The sequence below is a fragment of the Chiloscyllium plagiosum genome, unplaced genomic scaffold, assembly GCF_037043375.1.
Source record: "Chiloscyllium plagiosum isolate Xiang-an unplaced genomic scaffold, Cpla_swu_hap1 HiC_scaffold_3, whole genome shotgun sequence".
Lineage (NCBI taxonomy): Eukaryota > Metazoa > Chordata > Chondrichthyes > Orectolobiformes > Hemiscylliidae > Chiloscyllium > Chiloscyllium plagiosum.
Genome location: NW_028270141.1, coordinates 144,778,744 through 144,799,486, shown reverse-complemented (window position 1 = coordinate 144,799,486; position 20,743 = coordinate 144,778,744). Strand labels below are relative to the sequence as shown.

General features: G+C 49.9%; 1 protein-coding gene and 1 long non-coding RNA gene across 3 annotated transcripts in view; one reads left to right on the top strand and one right to left on the bottom strand.

The window, feature by feature from the left end:
- The window catches only part of LOC148151774 (uncharacterized), a 43,825-nt gene that overhangs the window by 21,788 nt on the left and 1,294 nt on the right, over positions 1-20,743 (bottom strand). The window lies entirely within an intron of this gene.
- The window catches only part of xdh (xanthine dehydrogenase), a 152,453-nt gene continuing 146,956 nt past the window's right edge, over positions 15,247-20,743 (top strand). The window contains exon 1 of the mRNA XM_087984056.1: positions 15,247-15,387. The gene's annotated coding sequence lies outside the window, so the exon portion shown is untranslated. The remainder of the gene's footprint in view (positions 15,388-20,743) is intronic.

Here is a 20,743-nt window from a genome sequence, read left to right as displayed (position 1 = left end):
GCGAGGGTGGGGGTAAGGGGATACTGCATTCACAGTGATGGTGGGGGTGAGGGGATACTATATTCACAATGAAGGTGGGGAAGAGGGGACAAAGTATTCACAGTGAGGGTGGGGGTGAGGGCATACTGAATTCATAGTGAGGGTGGGGGTATTGGATACTGTATTCGCAGTGAGGGTGGGCGAGAGGGGACACTGTATTCACAGTGAGGGTGGGGGAGAGGGGATACTGCATTCACAGTGAGGGTAGGGGAGAGGGGACACTGTATTCACAGTGAGGGTGGGGGTGAGGGGACATCGTATTCAGAGTGCGGGTGGGGGAGAGGGGATCCAGTATTCACAGTGAGGGTGGGGGAGGGGGGACACTGTGTTCACAGTGTGGGTGGGGGTGAGGGGACATCGTATTCAGAGTGAGGGTGGGGGAGAGGGGATCCAGTATTCACAGTGAGGGTGGGGGTGAGGGGACATCGTATTCACAGTGAGGGAGGGGTAGAGGGGATTCTGTATTCACAGTGAGGGTGGGGGAGAGGGGACACTGTATTCACAGTGAAGGTTGAGGCGAGGGGATTCTGTATTCACAGCGAGGGTGGGGGAGTGGGGATCCTGTACTCATAGTGAGGGTGGGGGAGAGGGGATAATGTATTCACAGTGAGGGAGGGGGAGATGGGATACTGTATTCACAGTGAGGGTCGGGGAGAGGGGATACTGCATTCACATTCAGGGTGGGGGAGAGGGGATACTGCATACACAGTGAGGGTGGGGGTGAGGGGACACTGTACTCACAGTGAGGGTGGGGGTAAGGGGATACTATATTCACAATGAAGGTGGGGGAGAGGGGACAAAGTATTCACAGTGAGGGTGGGGGTGAGGGGACACTGTATACACAGTGAGGATTGAGGAGAGGGGATACTGTATTCACAGTGAGGGTGGGGAGAGGGGATACTGTATTCACAGTGAGGGTGGGGGTGAGGGGATACTGTATTCACAGTGAGGGTTGAGGCGAGGGGATACAGTATTCACAGCGAGGGTGGGGGAGAGGGGATATTGCATTCACAGTGAGGGTGGGAGAGAGGGGATACTGTATTCACAGTGAGGGAGGGGGAGAGGGGATACTGTATTCACAGTGAGGGTGGGGGTGAGGGGATATTGCATTCACAGTGAGGGTGGGAGAGAGGGGATACTGTATTCACAGTGAGGGAGGGGGAGAGGGGATACTGTATTCACAGTGAGGGTGGGGGAGAGGGGACAAAGTATTCACAGTGAGGGTGGGGTAGAGGGATACTGTATTGACAGTGAGGGTGGGGGAGAGGGGATACTGAATTTACAGTGAGGGTGGGGGAGAGGGGATACTGAATTCACAGTGAGGGTGGGCGAGAGCAGATACTGTATTCACAGTGAGGGTGGGGGAGAGGGGATACTGAATTCACAGTGAGGGTGGGCGAGAGCAGATACTGTATTCACAGTGAGTGTGGGGGAGAGGGGATACTGTACTCACAGTGAGAGTGGGGGTGAGGGGATACTGTATTCACAGTGAGGGTGAGGAATGTGGATACTGTACTCACAGTGAGGGTGGGGGAGAGGGGATACAGTATTCACAGTGAGGGTGGGCGTGAGGGGATACTGAATTCACAGTGAGGGTGGGGAGTGTGGATACTGTACTCACAGTGAGGGTCGGGGAGAGGGGATACTGTACTCACAGTGAGGGTGGGGAGAGGGGATACTGTACTCACAGTGAGTGTGGGGGTGAGGGGTCACTGTATTCACAGTGAGGATGGGGATAGGGGACACTGTATTCACAGTGTTGGTGGGGTGTGAGGGGATATCGTATTCACAGTGAGGGTGGGGAGACGGGATACTGTACTCACAGTGAGGGTGGGGAGAGGGGATACTGTATTCACAGTGAGGGTGGGGGTGAGGGGATACTGTATTCACAGTGAGGGTGGGGAGAGGGGATACTGTACTCACAGTGAGTGTGGGGGTGAGGGGATACTGCATTCACAGTGAGGGTGGGGGATGAGGGGACACTGTATTCACCGTGAGGGTGGGGGTGAGGGGACAATGTATTCACAGTGAAGGTGGGGGTGAGGGGATACTGTATTCAGAGTGAGAGTGGGGGAGAGGGGACACTGTATTCACAGTGAGGGTGGGGGTGAGGGGAGACTGTATTCACAGTAGGTTGGGGGAGAGGGGATACTGTATTCACAGTGAGGGTGGGGGTGAGGGGTCACTGTATTCACAGTGAGGATGGGGATAGGGGACACTGTATTCACAGTGTTGGTGGGGTGTGAGGGGATATCGTATTCACAGTGAGGGGGGGGGAGAGCAGATACTGTATTCACAGTGAGGGTGGGGCATGTGGGATACTGTATTCACAGTGAGGGTGGGAGAGAGCAGATACTGTATTCAGAGTGAGGGTGGGTGTGTGGGGATATTGTATTCACAGTGAGGGTGAGGGGATACTGTATTCACAGTGATGGTGGGGAGAGGGGACACTGTATTCACAGTGAGGGTGGGGGTGAGGGGACACTGTATTCACAGTGAGGGTGGGAGGGAGGAGATTCCGTATTCACAGTGAGGGTGGGGGAGAGCTGATACTGTATTCACAGTGAAGGTGGGAGGGAGGGGATACTGTATTCGCAGTGAGGTGGGGAGAGGGGATACTGCATTCACAGTGAGGGTCGGGGAGAGGGGATACTGCATTCACAATCAGGGTGGGGGAGAGGGGATACTGCATACACATTGAGGGTGGGGGGAGTGGATACTGTATTCACAGTGAGGGTGGGGGAGAGGGGACACTGTATTCACAGTGAGGGTGGGGGAGAGGGGACACTGTATTCACAGTGAGGTGGGGGACAGGGGATACAGTATTCACGGTGAGGCTGGGGTTGAGGGGACACTGTATTCACAGTGAGGGTGGGGGATAGGTCGTACTGTATTCACAGTGAGGGTGGGGAGAGGGGATACTGTATTCACAGTGAGGGTGGGGGCGAGGGGACACTGTATTCACAGTGAGGGTGGGAGTAAGGGGATACTATATTCACAATGAAGGTGGGGGAGAGGGGACAAAGTATTCACAGTGAGGGTGGGGGTGAGGGGACACTGTATACACAGTGAGGATTGAGGAGAGGGGATACTGTATTCACAGTGAGGGTGGGGAGAGGGGATACTGTATTCACAGTGAGGGTGGGGGTGAGGGGATACTGTATTCACAGTGAGGGTTGAGGCGACGGGATACAGTATTCACAGCGAGGGTGGGGGTAAGGGGATACTGCATTCACAGTGATGGTGGGGGTGAGGGGATACTATATTCACAATGAAGGTGGGGAAGAGGGGACAAAGTATTCACAGTGAGTGTGGGGGTGAGGGCATACTGAATTCATAGTGCGGGTGGGGGTATTGGATACTGTATTCGCAGTGAGGGTGGGCGAGAGGGGACACTGTATTCACAGTGAGGGTAGGGGAGAGGGGACACTGTATTCACAGTGAGGGTGGGGGTGAGGGGACATCGTATTCAGAGTGCGGGTGGGGGAGAGGGGATCCAGTATTCACAGTGAGGGTGGGGGAGGGGGGACACTGTGTTCACAGTGTGGGTGGGGGTGAGGGGACATCGTATTCAGAGTGAGGGTGGGGGAGAGGGGATCCAGTATTCACAGTGAGGGTGGGGGTGAGGGGACATCGTATTCACAGTGAGGGAGGGGTAGAGGGGATTCTGTATTCACAGTGAGGGTGGGGGAGAGGGGACACTGTATTCACAGTGAAGGTTGAGGCGAGGGGATTCTGTATTCACAGCGAGGGTGGGGGAGTGGGGATCCTGTACTCATAGTGAGGGTGGGGGAGAGGGGATAATGTATTCACAGTGAGGGAGGGGGAGATGGGATACTGTATTCACAGTGAGGGTCGGGGAGAGGGGATACTGCATTCACATTCAGGGTGGGGGAGAGGGGATACTGCATACACAGTGAGGGTGGGGGTGAGGGGACACTGTACTCACAGTGAGGGTGGGGGTAAGGGGATACTATATTCACAATGAAGGTGGGGGAGAGGGGACAAAGTATTCACAGTGAGGGTGGGGGTGAGGGGACACTGTATACACAGTGAGGATTGAGGAGAGGGGATACTGTATTCACAGTGAGGGTGGGGAGAGGGGATACTGTATTCACAGTGAGGGTGGGGGTGAGGGGATACTGTATTCACAGTGAGGGTTGAGGCGAGGGGATACAGTATTCACAGCGAGGGTGGGGGAGAGGGGATAATGTATTCACAGTGAGGGTGGGGGTGAGGGGATATTGCATTCACAGTGAGGGTGGGAGAGAGGGGATACTGTATTCACAGTGAGGGAGGGGGAGAGGGGATACTGTATTCACAGTGAGGGTGGGGGAGAGGGGACAAAGTATTCACAGTGAGGGTGGGGTAGAGGGATACTGTATTGACAGTGAGGGTGGGGGAGAGGGGATACTGAATTCACAGTGAGGGTGGGGGAGAGGGGATACTGAATTCACAGTGAGGGTGGGCGAGAGCAGATACTGTATTCACAGTGAGGGTGGGGGAGAGGGGATACTGAATTCACAGTGAGGGTGGGCGAGAGCAGATACTGTATTCACAGTGAGTGTGGGGGAGAGGGGATACTGTACTCACAGTGAGAGTGGGGGTGAGGGGATACTGTATTCACAGTGAGGGTGAGGAATGTGGATACTGTACTCACAGTGAGGGTGGGGGAGAGGGGATACAGTATTCACAGTGAGGGTGGGCGTGAGGGGATACTGAATTCACAGTGAGGGTGGGGAGTGTGGATACTGTACTCACAGTGAGGGTCGGGGAGAGGGGATACTGTACTCACAGTGAGGGTGGGGAGAGGGGATACTGTACTCACAGTGAGTGTGGGGGTGAGGGGTCACTGTATTCACAGTGAGGATGGGGATAGGGGACACTGTATTCACAGTGTTGGTGGGGTGTGAGGGGATATCGTATTCACAGTGAGGGTGGGGAGACGGGATACTGTACTCACAGTGAGGGTGGGGAGAGGGGATACTGTATTCACAGTGAGGGTGGGGGTGAGGGGATACTGTATTCACAGTGAGGGTGGGGAGAGGGGATACTGTACTCACAGTGAGTGTGGGGGTGAGGGGATACTGCATTCACAGTGAGGGTGGGGGATGAGGGGACACTGTATTCACCGTGAGGGTGAGGGTGAGGGGACAATGTATTCACAGTGAAGGTGGGGGTGAGGGGTTACTGTATTCAGAGTGAGAGTGGGGGAGAGGGGACACTGTATTCACAGTGAGGGTGGGGGTGAGGGGAGACTGTATTCACAGTAGGTTGGGGGAGAGGGGATACTGTATTCACAGTGAGGGTGGGGGTGAGGGGTCACTGTATTCACAGTGAGGATGGGGATAGGGGACACTGTATTCACAGTGTTGGTGGGGTGTGAGGGGATATCGTATTCACAGTGAGGGGGGGGGAGAGCAGATACTGTATTCACAGTGAGGGTGGGGCATGTGGGATACTGTATTCACAGTGAGGGTGGGAGAGAGCAGATACTGTATTCAGAGTGAGGGTGGGTGTGTGGGGATATTGTATTCACAGTGAGGGTGAGGGGATACTGTATTCACAGTGATGGTGGGGAGAGGGGACACTGTATTCACAGTGAGGGTGGGGGTGAGGGGACACTGTATTCACAGTGAGGGTGGGAGGGAGGAGATTCCGTATTCACAGTGAGGGTGGGGGAGAGCTGATACTGTATTCACAGTGAAGGTGGGAGGGAGGGGATACTGTATTCGCAGTGAGGTGGGGAGAGGGGATACTGCATTCACAGTGAGGGTCGGGGAGAGGGGATACTGCATTCACAATCAGGGTGGGGGAGAGGGGATACTGCATACACATTGAGGGTGGGGGGAGTGGATACTGTATTCACAGTGAGGGTGGGGGAGAGGGGACACTGTATTCACAGTGAGGGTGGGGGAGAGGGGACACTGTATTCACAGTGAGGTGGGGGACAGGGGATACAGTATTCACGGTGAGGCTGGGGTTGAGGGGACACTGTATTCACAGTGAGGGTGGGGGATAGGTCGTACTGTATTCACAGTGAGGGTGGGGAGAGGGGATACTGTATTCACAGTGAGGGTGGGGGCGAGGGGACACTGTATTCACAGTGAGGATTGAGGAGAGGGGATACTGTATTCACAGTGAGGGTGGGGAGAGGGGATACTGTATTCACAGTGAGGGTTGAGGAGAGGGGATACACTATTTACAGTGAGGGTGGGGAGAGGGGATACTGTATTTACAGTGAGGGTGGGGGAGAGGGGACACTGTATTCACAGTGAGGGTGGGGGCGAGGGGACACTGTATGCACAGTGAGGATTGAGGAGAGGGGATACTGTATTCACAGTGAGGGTGGGGAGAGGGGATACTGTATTCACAGTGAGGGTTGAGGCGAGGGGATACAGTATTCACAGCGAGGGTGGGGGAGTGGGGTTCCTGTACTCATAGTGAGGGTGGGGGTTGTGGGGACACTGTATTCACAGTGCGGGAGGGGGAGATGGGATACTGCATTCACAGTGAGGGTGGGAGAGAGGGGATACTGTATTCACAGTGAGGGAGGGGGAGAGGGGATTCTGTATTCACAGTGAGGGTGGGGGAGAGCGGATATTGCATTCACAGTGAGGGTGGGAGAGAGGGGATACTGTATTCACAGTGAGGGAGGGGGAGAGGGGATACTGTATTCACAGTGTGGGTCGGGGAGAGGGGATACTGCATTCACAGTGAGGGTCGGGGAGAGGGGATACTGCATTCACAGTGAGGGTGGGGGTGAGGGCATACTGAATTCATAGTGAGGGTGGGGAGAGGGGACACTGTATTCACAGTGAGGTTGGGGGTGAGGGGACATTGTATTCAGAGTGAGGGTGGGGGAGAGGGGATACAGTATTCACAGTGAGGGTGGGGGAGGGGGGACACTGTATTCACAGTGAGGGTGGGGGTGAGGGTACACTGAATTCACAGTGAGGTTGGGGGTGAGGGGACAATTTATTCACAGTGAGGCTGGCGGAGAGGGGACACTGTATTCACAGTGTGGGTGGGGATAGGGGATACTATATTCACAGTGAGGGTGGGGGAATGGGAACACTGTATTCACAGTGTGGGTGGGGGTGAGGGTACACTGAATTCACAGTGAGGTTGGGGGTGAGGGAACAATGTATATTCACAGTGAGGCTGGCGGAGAGGGGACACTGTATTCACAGTGTGGGTGGGGATAGGGGATACTATATTCACAGTGAGGGTGGGGGCGAGGGAACACTGTATTCACAGTGTGGGTGGGGGAGAGGGGATACAGTATTCACAGCGAGGGTGGGGGAGAGGGGACACTGTATTCACAGTGAGGGAGGGGTAGAGGGGATTCTGTATTCACAGTGAGGGTGGGGGAGAGGGGACACTGTACTCACAGTGAGGGTGGGGGTGAGGGGATACTATATTCACAGTGAGGGTTGAGGTGAGGGGATACAGTACTCACAGCGGGGGTGGGGGAGAGGGGACACTGTATTCACAGTGAGGGAGGGGTAGAGGGGATTCTGTATTCACAGTGAGGGTGGGGGAGAGGGGACACTGTATTCACAGTGAGGGTTGAGGCGAGGGGATACAGTATTCACAGCGAGGGTGGGGGAGTGGGGATCCTGTACTCATAGTGAGGGTGGGGTTGTGGGCACACTGTATTCACAGTGAGGGAGGGGGAGATGGGATACTGTATTCACAGTGAGGGTCGGGGAGAGGGGATACTGCATTCACAGTGAGGCTGGGGTGTGGAGATACTGCATTCACAGTGAGGGTGGGGGAGAGGGGATACTGTATTCACAGTGAGGGTGGGGAGAGGGGATACTGCATTCACAGTGAGGGTGGGAGAGAGGGGATACTGTATTCACAGTGAGGGAGGGGGAGAGGGGATTCTGTATTCACAGTGAGGGTGGGGGAGAGCGGATATTGCATTCACAGTGAGGGTGGGAGAGAGGGGATACTGTATTCACAGTGAGGGAGGGGGAGAGGGGATACTGTATTCACAGTGTGGGTCGGGGAGAGCGGATATTGCATTCACAGTGAGGGTGGGAGAGAGGGGATACTGTATTCACAGTGAGGGAGGGGGAGAGGGGATACTGTATTCACAGTGAGGGTGGGAGAGAGGGGATACTGTATTCACAGTGAGGGAGGGGGTGAGGGCATACTGAATTCATAGTGAGGGTGGGGGAGAGGGGATACAGTATTCACAGTGAGGGTGGGGGAGGGGGGACACTGTATTCACAGTGAGGGTGGGGGTGAGGGTACACTGAATTCACAGTGAGGTTGGGGGTGAGGGGACAATTTATTCACAGTGAGGCTGGCGGAGAGGGGACACTGTATTCACAGTGTGGGTGGGGATAGGGGATACTATATTCACAGTGAGGGTGGGGGAATGGGAACACTGTATTCACAGTGTGGGTGGGGGTGAGGGTACACTGAATTCACAGTGAGGTTGGGGGTGAGGGAACAATGTATATTCACAGTGAGGCTGGCGGAGAGGGGACACTGTATTCACAGTGTGGGTGGGGATAGGGGATACTATATTCACAGTGAGGGTGGGGGCGAGGGAACACTGTATTCACAGTGAGGGAGGGGTAGAGGGGATTCTGTATTCACAGTGAGGGTGGGGGAGAGGGGACACTGTACTCACAGTGAGGGTGGGGGTGAGGGGATACTATATTCACAGTGAGGGTTGAGGTGAGGGGATACAGTACTCACAGCGGGGGTGGGGGAGAGGGGACACTGTATTCACAGTGAGGGAGGGGTAGAGGGGATTCTGTATTCACAGTGAGGGTGGGGGAGAGGGGACACTGTATTCACAGTGAGGGTTGAGGCGAGGGGATACAGTATTCACAGCGAGGGTGGGGGAGTGGGGATCCTGTACTAATAGTGAGGGTGGGGTTGTGGGCACACTGTATTCACAGTGAGGGAGGGGGAGATGGGATACTGTATTCACAGTGAGGGTCGGGGAGAGGGGATACTGCATTCACAGTGAGGCTGGGGTGTGGAGATACTGCATTCACAGTGAGGGTGGGGGAGAGGGGATACTGTATTCACAGTGAGGGTGGGGAGAGGGGATACTGCATTCACAGTGAGGGTCGGGGAGATGGGATACTGCATTCACAGTGTGGGTGGGGGTGAGGGGACACTGTACTCACAGTGAGGGTGGGGGTAAGGGGATACTATATTCACAATGAAGGTGGGGGAGAGGGGACAAAGTATTCACAGTGAGGGTGGGGGTGAGGGCATACTGAATTCATAGTGAGGGTGGGGGTATTGGATACTGTATTCGCAGTGAGGGTGGGCGAGAGGGGACACTGTATTCACAGTGAGGATTGAGGAGAGGGGATACAGTATTCACAGTGAGGGAGGGGGAGAGAGGACACTGTATTCACAGTGAGGGTGGGGAGAGGGGATACTGCATTCACAGTGAGGGTGGGGGAGATGGGATAATGCATTCACAGTGAGGGTGGGGGTGAGGGGATACTGCATTCACAGTGATCGTGGGGGTGAGGGGATACTATATTCACAATGAAGGTGGGGGAGAGGGGACAAAGTATTCACAGTGAGGGTGGGGGTGAGGGCATACTGAATTCATAGTGAGGGTGGGGGTATTGGATACTGTATTCGCAGTGAGGGTGGGCGAGAGGGGACACTGTATTCACAGTGAGGGTGGGGGAGAGGGGATACTGCATTCACAGTGAGGGTAGGGGAGAGGGGACACTGTATTCACAGTGAGGGTGGGGGTGAGGGGACATCGTATTCAGAGTGCGGGTGGGGGAGAGGGGATCCAGTATTCACAGTGAGGGTGGGCGAGAGGGGACACTGTATTCACAGTGAGGGTGGGGGAGAGGGGACACTGTATTCACAGTGAGGGTGGGGGAGAGGGGACACTGTATTCACAGTGAGGGTCGGGGAGAGGGGATACTGCATTCACAGTGAGGCTGGGGTGTGGAGATACTGCATTCACAGTGAGGGTGGGGGAGAGGGGATACTGTATTCCCAGTGAGGGTGGAGGCGAGGGGATATTACATTCACAGTGAGATTCGGGGTGAGGGGATACTGTATTCACAGTGAGGGTGGGGAGAGGGGATACTGTATTCACAGAGAGGGTAGGGGTGAGGGAACACTGTATTCACAGTGAGGGTGGGGAGAGGGGATACTGTACTCACAGTGAGGGTGGGGTTGAGGGGACACTGTATTCACAGTGAGGGTGGGGGAGAGGGGATACTGTATTCACAGTGAGGGTGGGGGAGAGGGGATACTGCATTCACAGTGAGGGTGGAGGCGAGGGGATATTACATTCACAGTGAGATTCGGGGTGAGGGGATACTGTATTCACAGTGAGGGTGGGGGAGAGGGGATACTGTATTCACAGTGAGGGTGGGGGAGAGGGGATACTGTATTCACAGTGAGGGTGGGGGAGAGGGGATACTGTATTCACAGAGAGGGTGGGGGAGAGGGGATACTGTATTCACAGTGAGGGTGGGGGAGAGGGGATACTGTATTCACAGTGAGGGTGGGGGAGAGGGGATACTGTATTCACAGTGAGGGTGGGGGAGAGGGGATACTGAATTCACAGTGAGGGTGGGGGAGAGGGGATACTGTATTCACAGTGAGGGTGGGGGAGAGGGGATACTGAATTCACAGTGAGGGTGGGCGAGAGCAGATACTGTATTCACAGTGAGTGTGGGGGAGTGGGGATACTGTACTCACAGTGAGGGTGGGGGAGATAGGACACTGTATTCACAGTGAGGGTGGGGGAGATAGGACACTGTATTCACAGTGAGGGTGGGCGTGAGGGGATACTGAATTCACAGTGAGGGTGGGGAATGTGGATACTGTACTCACAGTGAGGGTCGGGGAGAGGGGATACTGTACTCACAGTGAGGGTGGGGGAGATAGGACACTGTATTCACAGTGAGGGTGGGCGTGAGGGGATACTGAATTCATAGTGAGGGTGGGGAATGTGGATACTGTACTCACAGTAAGGGTCGGGGAGATAGGACACTGTATTCACAGTGAGGGTGGGGAGAGGGGATACTGTACTCACAGTGTGGGTGGGGAGAGGGGATACTGTATTCACAGTGAGGGTGGGGGTGAGGGGATACTGTATTCACAGTGAGGGTGGGGAGAGGGGATACTGTACTCACAGTGTGGGTGGGGAGAGGGGATACTGTATTCACAGTGAGGGTGGGGAGAGGGGATACTGTACTCACAGTGTGGGTGGGGAGAGGGGATACTGTATTCACAGTGAGGGTGGGGGTGAGGGGATACTGTATTCACAGTGAGGGTGGGGAGAGGGGATACTGTACTCACAGTGTGGGTGGGGAGAGGGGATACTGTATTCACAGTGAGGGTGGGGGTGAGGGGATACTGTATTCACAGTGAGGGTGGGGAGAGGGGATACTGTACTCACAGTGAGTGTGGGGGTGAGGGGATACTGCATTCACAGTGAGGGTGGGGGATGAGGGGATACAGTATTCACAGTGAGGGTGGGGGTGAGGGGACAATGTATTCACAGTGAAGGTGGGGGTGAGGGGATACTGTATTCAGAGTGAGAGTGGGGGAGAGGGGACACTGTATTCACACTGATGGTGGTGGTGATGGGAGACTGTATTCACAGTAGGTTGGGGGAGAGGGGATACTGTATTCACAGTGAGGGTGGGGGTGAGGGGTCACTGTATTCACAGTGAGGATGGGGATAGGGGACACTGTATTCACAGTGTTGGTGGGGTGTGAGGGGATATCGTATTCACAGTGAGGGGGGGAGGGAGGGGATACTGTATTCACAGTGAGGGTGGGGGAGAGCATATACTGTATTCAGAGTGAGGTTGAGGCTGAGGGGATATTGTATTCACAGTGAGGGTGGGGCATGTGGGATACTGTATTCACAGTGAGGGTGGGGCATGTGGGATACTGTATTCACAGTGAGGGTGGGAGGGAGGGGGTACTGTATTCACAGTGAAGGTGGGAGAGAGCAGGTACTGTATTCAGAGTGAGGGTGGGTGTGTGGGGATATTGTATTCACAGTGAGGGTGAGGGGATACTGTATTCACAGTGATGGTGGGGAGAGGGGACACTGTATTCAAGTGAGGGTGGGGGTGAGGGGACACTGTATTCACAGTGAGGGTGGGGAGAGGGGACACTGTATTCACAGTGTTGGTGGGGGTGAGGGGACACTGTATTCACAGTGAGGGTGGGAGGGAGGAGATTCCGTATTCACAGTGAGGGTGGGGGAGAGCTGATACTGTATTCACAGTGAAGGTGGGAGGGAGGGGATACTGTATTCACAGTGAGCGTGGGGGAGAGCAGATACTATATTCAGAGTGAGGTTGGGGGTGAGGGGATATTGTATTCAGAGTGAGGGTGGGAATGGGGGATACTGTGTTCACAGTGAAGGTGGGGGAGAACAGATTCTATATTCAGAGTGAGGGGCGCGTGAGGGGATTTTGTATTCATAGTGAGGGTATGGGATGGGGATATTGTATTCACAGTGAAGGTGGGGGAGAGCAGACACTGTATTCACAGTGAGGGTAGGGGATGAGGGGACACTGTATTCTCAGTGAGGGTGGGGGAGAGCAGATACTGTATTCAGAGTGAGGGTGGGGGTGAGGGGATATTGTATTCACAGTGAAGGTGGGGGAGAGCAGAAACTCTATTCACAGTGAGGGTTGATAAGTGTGGATGTTATGTTCATAGTGAGTGCTTGGGAATGTGAGGGACTTGGGTTAGGGGAGCCTCATGCTTTCCATCTTACGATTACCCCCTCCCTGTTCTTGACTACTTTCGTCGTCCCCTCCCCTTGCATGCCCCTGTCCACCTTCACACCTCAGTCCGGTTCCCCCTCAGCTTTCTGTCCTCTGGGTTGGAAGATTAGTCATGACCTGACTGAATGTGCAGCTGTCTCGCAGGGCCGAATGGCCTCTTCCTGCTCACATTCTCCAAAATGCTTAAAAAGTATGCCAGCGCTTGTGATTTGCATGTTGTTGGGCATTGTCACTGATAGGCAAATTAATTCAGAAGTGTTGGAACTTGAATTGACTGTGCAAGTTGCTGAATTTCTGGAGGGTGACTGTGTGCACTTTCCAAATTTACATTTCAATGTAAATTGTACACCTCAATTAACCTTTCCTGTGATCAAAACAGGCTGTCAGTCAGAGAACGAGGTCATGGGAACCACTTGTTTTAATGCTCCCAGACACCTCAATGCATTGCTGACATCCTAGGACCGATCAGAAGGTTGCATATGTTTCCAGGCTCCATAATGTTTTGTATAACATCCTCAGTGGGAAGATTAATCCAAACTTTACATTATAATGTGATATAGGGATTCACTGAGAAAGTTTAGGGTCATCAAATATCTCAATACATTCTCGAGTGCACGTTCTCCATGTAGTCTCACCTTGTTCTTCTTAGCATCCAATCATAGAAGCCCTACCGTGCAGATAGAGGTCTTTCAGCCCAGCAAGCCTGCACCGGCCCACCTAAGAACCACCTGGTCCCACTCCCACCCTACCCCTGTAACCCTGAATTTGCCATTGGCTAACACAGACACCCTCCATATCCAGGGGCACTACGCATAATTTAACACGGCCAATCCCACCCAACCTGCACGCCTTCACGATTTGCAGTCGCCAGTGTTGGACTGGGGTGGACAAAGTGAAAAACTCCATGACTACATAAACCCTTTGCTATAAGTTCTGTGTCGTGTGGTCATGATATACAACCACCTGATGAAAAGGCAGCGCCTCAAAAGCTACTGCTTCCTAATAAACCTGTTGGGCTAGAACCTGGTGTTGTGTAGTTTTTAACTTTGCACACCTTCAGGCTGTTTCCATCAGTTAGAGATTCTCGAACCTGGGGGGGATAGTCTAAGGATTAGCTCCAGTTCGTTCAGGAGACTTTCTACAAGCAGAGAGTAGTGGAGTTTTGGAACTGTCTTCCTCAAGCAGTGGTCGACGCTAATCCAGTTCTTACATTTAAATCTGAGATAGACTTTTTTTAAAGTAAGGGTATCAAGGGATATTGGCCCAAGGCAGACATATGGAGCTAGTCCACAGATCAGCCATGACACCATTGAATCCCAGAGCTGGCTCAAGAGGCTGAATGGCCTACTTCTGTTCCTGCAAATTCCAGAATGAAACTGATTACTATGACCTTTGCCTTCTTAATTCACACAATCTAAAAATACAAATCAAACTTCAAGCTATACATACTCCAGCCCACTTTAGAACCCAGGTTTCCACAAAATTATATGACACGGTGTAAACACTCCTACTAAATTTAAAACCAGCAACACAGAAAAGATTTATCCCGTGCAGCAATCAATAAAAATTCGAGTGGCCATGAACTATTTACAGTAAAAATTAACAACTTTATTTCTTCAAGTATAACAGAGAATAATTAACTAACCACTATTTACAATTTCTTTCTCTAACCTAACTTTTACCTTCCCTTCTATAATACTAGTCCGATAAAACTCCCAATTAAGATTCACAAAACAACACTTCTTATCTCAAAATCAGGCAGCTTTCGCCCTTTGATTTGGATCTTCCTGTGTCTTCTTTTTTTTTTCCCTTAGGAATTGCTGAGTCACAGATTACTGATCGAAAAGATATTTTTAAGAGAGCTATTTTTCAGGCAGTCGGTTTACATGCTGTAGCTCAGCAGTTCCCATTTCCCCAGCCTTACACCCCCAAAACATCGGATTGTGTCATTGGCTTTTAAGATTGTCAATATACTCAATTCAAACTGGTTTGGAATTTGATTTTTTTTGGGGGTATAATTTAAACTGATTGGCTGAATTCAAATTTGTTTTTGTCTCCAGGCGACGAGCTAATCGAATTGTTCGACCAAACGTTACACACATTGCCGTCTTATTAAGAACACTTGGTGCTGTGTCTGGTAGTTTCTGCTGCTTTTAACTCTTTTAAAGTACAACCACATCTTCATAACAAAATAATACCACTATCATAAACCTTTATCACAATTTGCTTCATCATGCTGTTTCCGCAGTCAGTTAGTTTAAGAATCCAAAAGCAGCATTATTTGCAGAATTGGAGTTTCAATAAAATCTTGAGTCACTTGGCTGATTTGAACCTTTGTTTCTGCGAACTTTGTCCCGAACTTGTTGGCTTACATCCAACAATTCGTATGTGCTTATGAAAGGCAAATTCACTTGATACTGCTGTGCACGTGTGCCTTTAAAAATCCAGTTATTGGAGAGCATCATTATCCCAGTGACGAACCTAGCAATTCACCTTTTCTTTCTGATGTGAGTTACAAAGGTGGATATTTCCAGAGAGTCTGAGGCAGGATCGCTGCACTGTCAGCTACTCCAGCAAGGTAAGTTCATCCACTTGTAACTCGTGAAAAGAGTAATCTGCGTCATTCTAAAACTTGCTGCAAAACAGTGTAAAACGTGAACATCCGCTGGACTGTCACTTGCCCTGCTTAAATTGGTATACTCTGAATTCTGCCAACTGTCTCATCAAGTAGCAGCAGAAAATACCAAAAATGCTCAACAGGTCTGGCAGCAGCTATGGAGGCAGAGAGAGCTGATATTGAGCTTTTGACTTCCCTGCTCCATTTAACGATCCCAGTCTGTCCTTTCCGCCTCCACTGGTGACTCTTTTCTCCGGAAGGTTTTTATTCATGTCCCAGGAGCTCGGTTGTAACATTTCCAACCTGGCTGAATTGTTTAGTCCTCCGCAGCTTAAGCCAGTTTTGTTCTTTTTCAATCAATTCATTCGTGGGACTCGCTGGCTGGGTCAGCATGTGATGCTCCGTCCCTAGTTGCCCCTTGAGAAGATGATGATGAGCTGCCTTCTTGAACTCCTGCAGTCCACCTGCTGTGGGTTGACCCACTATGCCCTTGGAGAGAGAATTCCAGGATTTTGACCCAAAATAAATGAGAATTCCGTTCCTCAGTGTCTTTGAGCCACCAATCTTCCAGTTAACAGCTAAAAGCCTTGATGCATTACACCACAGAGATTGACGTAGCTACACCATAGCATCTCATGTTTTGATGAGGCTGTGTTGGTTTCTAGAGTCAATGTTGAGTTTAACAGAGAGAGATCAGAAATGAGCCAGTTCTGGGCACAACATTATAGGAATTGGTGTGAATGCTTTGGAGAGAGAGCAGAAGTGATTTACTAGAATGGCTCCGGACATGAGAAACCCCAGTTTTGAGGATAGACTGCAAGGGGTTAATGGCTCAGTGGTTAGCACTGCTGCCTCACAGTGCCAGGGACATGGGTTCAATTCCAGCCTCGGGTGACTGTCTGTGTGGAGTTTGCACATTCTCTCCGTGTCTGTGTGGGTTTCCTCCGGGTGCTCTGGATTTCTCCAAAGTCCACAGTCCAAAGATGTGCAGGTTAGGGTGGATTGGCCATGCTAATTTGCCCATAGTGTCCAGGGATGTGCAGGCTAGGTGGATTGGCCATGCTAAATTGTCCCATAGTGTCCAGGGATGTACAGACTAGGTAGATTGGTCATGCTAAATTGCCCATCATGTCCAAGGCTGTTCAGGCTAAGTGGATTGGTCATGCTAAATTGCCCATAGTGTGCAGGCTAGGTCATGCTGTTATTGTGCAGAAAGCATTGGTTAGAAATGATGTGGAGGTAAGTTCAATTGAGGCATTCAAGAGGGTATTGGATGGTTATTTGGATAGAAGTGGTGTACAGGGACATGGGGGAAAAGGCAAGGGATTGGCAGTAGGCAATAGACCCAGGTTAAGTAATAGATTAAATAGTAGGACTGAATACCTTCCTTCTGCAGTGTAATAATTTTGTGATTCAGAGATAAGTTTGACGTTTTTTTTCCCCTAACAGCAACCTTGAGTGATTGTGCCTTCTACTGTTTACAGCATTGCAAATTATCCTGAAATTTCCCAAAATCTGTTCTCTTCCCCATAAAAAGCTGAAGGATGACCTTATGGAAGTTTATAAAATCATGAGAGGCATCAATAGGATAAATAGGCAAGGAATTTTTCCAGGGAGGGGTAGGGGGCTTAGGTTTAAGGTGAGAGGGGAAAGATTTAAAAGAAACCTAAGGAGGAACTTTTTCACACAAAAGATGGTGCGTGTACAGTATAAGTTGCCAAGAGGAAGTTTGGGGGCTGGTGCAATTACAACATTTAAAAATGATCAGGATGGGTTTATGAATAGAATCAGTTTAGAGGGATATGGGCTAAATGCTGGCGTTATGCCACAGTAACGAACTCTGCTGTTAATTAAACTAAATGCCCAGAAAAGCTCACCTCACCTCATAAACTGCTAAAACGTATGAATGACAGAGAACACACAAATTCCATTACTTAAAGAAAATAATATCAATTTATTCTTTAACTCTAACAGTGAACGTTGAACAACTCGAAGCCCCCTTTTCTCTTAACTGCTTATTATCTGCCTCCCGCGCTATAACAATATACTGTTTCAATAAAACATTTATTAAAATTACATCAACTTAATTTCAAAACCATACAGCGGCTGTCATCGTCAGTGTCATTCTGCTTGTGGCTAAAGATCTCCCTGGGTCGTCTTCTTCCGTTTCAATATGAAGTTGTTACATATGAAAAGGTACCTTTGATAGACAGTGTTTTAATCTTTTAGGTCTCTCTCTGTCCCTTTGTCTCTCTCTCTCACTCTCTCCCTCCCTCTGTCTCTATCTCTCTGACATATTGTTCATTATATAAACATTAAAAAGTTGTAAGGCCAGTACCAAACTCAATAATTCCTTTTCTATGGTGGAGTATTTTCTCTGGGTAGGTATTGAGTTTCGGTAAAAAGTAGCCAATTGGCTGTTCAATTCCATCTTCATCTTCCAGTAGTAGTGCAGCTCCAACTCCTATATTGCTAGCATCGATTGCAACTTTGTGGTTTCAAAAAATGGGACTATGTCAAATTGGGATGTCTGGTCAGCATGGATGAGTTGGACTGAAGGGTTCGTTTCCATGTTGTGTGATTCTATTTTATCTTTTAACTTCAGTTTGTGTGTGTGCGTGTATGTGTGTGTGTATGTGAGTGTGTGTGTGTGAGAGTTTGTATGTGCATGTGTATGTGTTTGTATATGTGTGCGTGTTTGTATGCATGTGTGTGTGTATGTGAGTATGTGTGTGTGTGTCTCTCTGTGTGCGTGTTTGTGTATGTGTGAGTGTATGTGAGTGTGAAAGTGTGTGTGTATGTGTGTGTATGTGTGGGTGTTTGTATTTGTGTGTATGTGAGTGTGTATGTGTGAGTGTTTTGTATGTGTGTGTGTATGTGTGTATGTATGTGTGAGTGTTTGTATGTGTGTGTGTGTATGTGTATATGTATGTGTGAGTGTTTGTATGTGTGTGTGTGTATGTGTGTATGTATGTGTGTGTTTGTATGTGTGTGTGTATGTATGTGTGAGTATTTGTATGTGTGTGTGTGTATGTGTGTATGTATGTGTGAGTGTTTGTATGTGTGTGTGTATGTGAGTGTGTGTCTATGTGCGTCTCTGTGTGTGCGTGTTTGTTTGTGTGTGTGTGTGAGTGTATGTGCTTGCATGTGTGTTGGGGTGCTGATTCTCCCATCTCACATAACATATTTCTTCCAGCAATATCCACATGTGGAAAATGAATTAACACAATGTGTAGGAAGTGGAATAAAAGATAGTCATTGACATATTGAATAGGGAGCTTATTTGAAAGTGCTTTATCCATCGAATCATACAGCACAGAAACAGACCCTACCGTCCAACCAGTCCATGGTGACCATAATCCCACACTAAACTAGTTCTATCTGCCTGCGCTTGGCCCATGTCCCTCCAAACATTTCCTATTCATGACCTTATCCAAATGTCTTTTAAATGTAGTGACTGTACCTGCATCCACCCCTTCTTCTGGCAGTTCATTCCACACAAAACCCAATCTCTGTGTAAAAAATGTGTTCCTCGTGTCCTTTTTTAAAGCTTTCTCCTCTCACCTTAAAAATATAGTCCTTCACCTGACAAAGGAGCAGCGCTCTGAAAGCTAGTGATTTCAAATACATCTCTGGTATTGTGTGACTTCTGACCTTGTCGAGCCCAGTCCAACACTGGCACCTCCACATCTTAAAAATATGCCCCCGGTTTTGAACTCCCACACCTGAGGGAAAAGACCCTTGTCATTCACCTTATTTCTGCACCTCATGATTTTATAAACCACAATAAGATCCCCCCTCAACCTCCTACACCCCAGTGTAAAATCTCCCAGCCTGTCCAGCCTCTCTTTATAACTCAAACCCTCCATTCTCAGCGACATCCAGGTAAATCTGTTCAGATCCTTCTCCGGGTTAATAATATCTTTCCAAAACCGGGTGACCAGGTGGTGATGAGAATATGGAAGGTAGGGGAGGGGATGGAGTGACCTAGCTCCTCCTCCAGCTCCATTTTGATGTAATCCCCTCCTTCTCTTCCTACATGTCCAACACCCTTAGTGTTATTGCACTGTCCTGGAGAGGTTTTGTGGCTAAATTTGTCATTTAGTAAATGCATGAGTGACGTAGCTATGGGGAAGAAGAAGCACTCAGTTGTGGATCAAAGCACCTCTGGCCATAAAAAAGAGATATATAAAGGAAAAAAATAAATGAGACCATGGAATTTGATACTACAGGCAATAGTTGAGGTCATAGAGTTATAGAGATGCACAGCATGGAAACAGATCCTTCGGTCCAACTCAACCATACTGACCAGATATCTGAATTATTTTAGTCTCATTTGCCCGCATTTGGCCCATATTCCTCCAAACCCTTTAAATTCATGTCCCCATCCAGAAGGCGTTGATATATTGTAATTGTACCAGCTTCCACCACTTCCTCTGGCAGCTCATTCCATACCCGCATCATCCTCTGCACCAAAAAGTTAACCCCCATGTCCCATTTATATCTTTTCCCTCTCACTCTAAACCTATTCCCTCTAGTTCTGGACTCCCACATCCCAGGGAAAAGATTTTATCTATTTATCCTATCCATGCCCCTCATGATTTTATAAACTTCCATAAACCCCTCAGCCTCCGACGCTCCAGGGAAAACAGCCCCAACCTGTTCAGCCTCTCCCTATAGCTCAAATCCTCCAAGCCTGGCAACATCCTTGTAAATCTTTTCTGAACCTTTTCAAGTTTAATGACATCTTTCCTACAGCAGGGACACTAAAACTGAATGCAGTGACCAATATAAGTTATTTATAGAAATGAGAGGTAAAGCCATGAGGGAGGATCATACAGATATTGCTTAAATGTGGAGTTCAAACCTCTTTGTTAATTAAAACAAAACACCCAGAAAAGCTCGCCTCACCTTGTAATCTGTTAAAATATGAGTGAGAGAATTCCTAAATTCCACCATTTAAAGAAAAATGACAATTTATTTTCTTAACTCTAATACTGAACACTAAACAACTATTTACAAATCCAACCCCCCCCCCCCACTTTTCTTAACTACTTACTATCCGACCCCAATTCTATAAAATATGCTGTTCCAATAACACACTTATTAAACATTGCATTAACTTAATCTCAAGACCGCACAGTCTCTGCCTTCTCCACTGTCTTCAATCTTCCAGCTATGATCTCCCTCAGTTGTCTTCTTTCTTGTTTTACAGCAAGTATGTTATACATGAAAGTGTACCTTTGATAGTGAGTTTTTGTAATTTCTTTGAGAGCAAGATGTTAGATGGGCAGTTTGCTCTCTGACTAATTTTTAA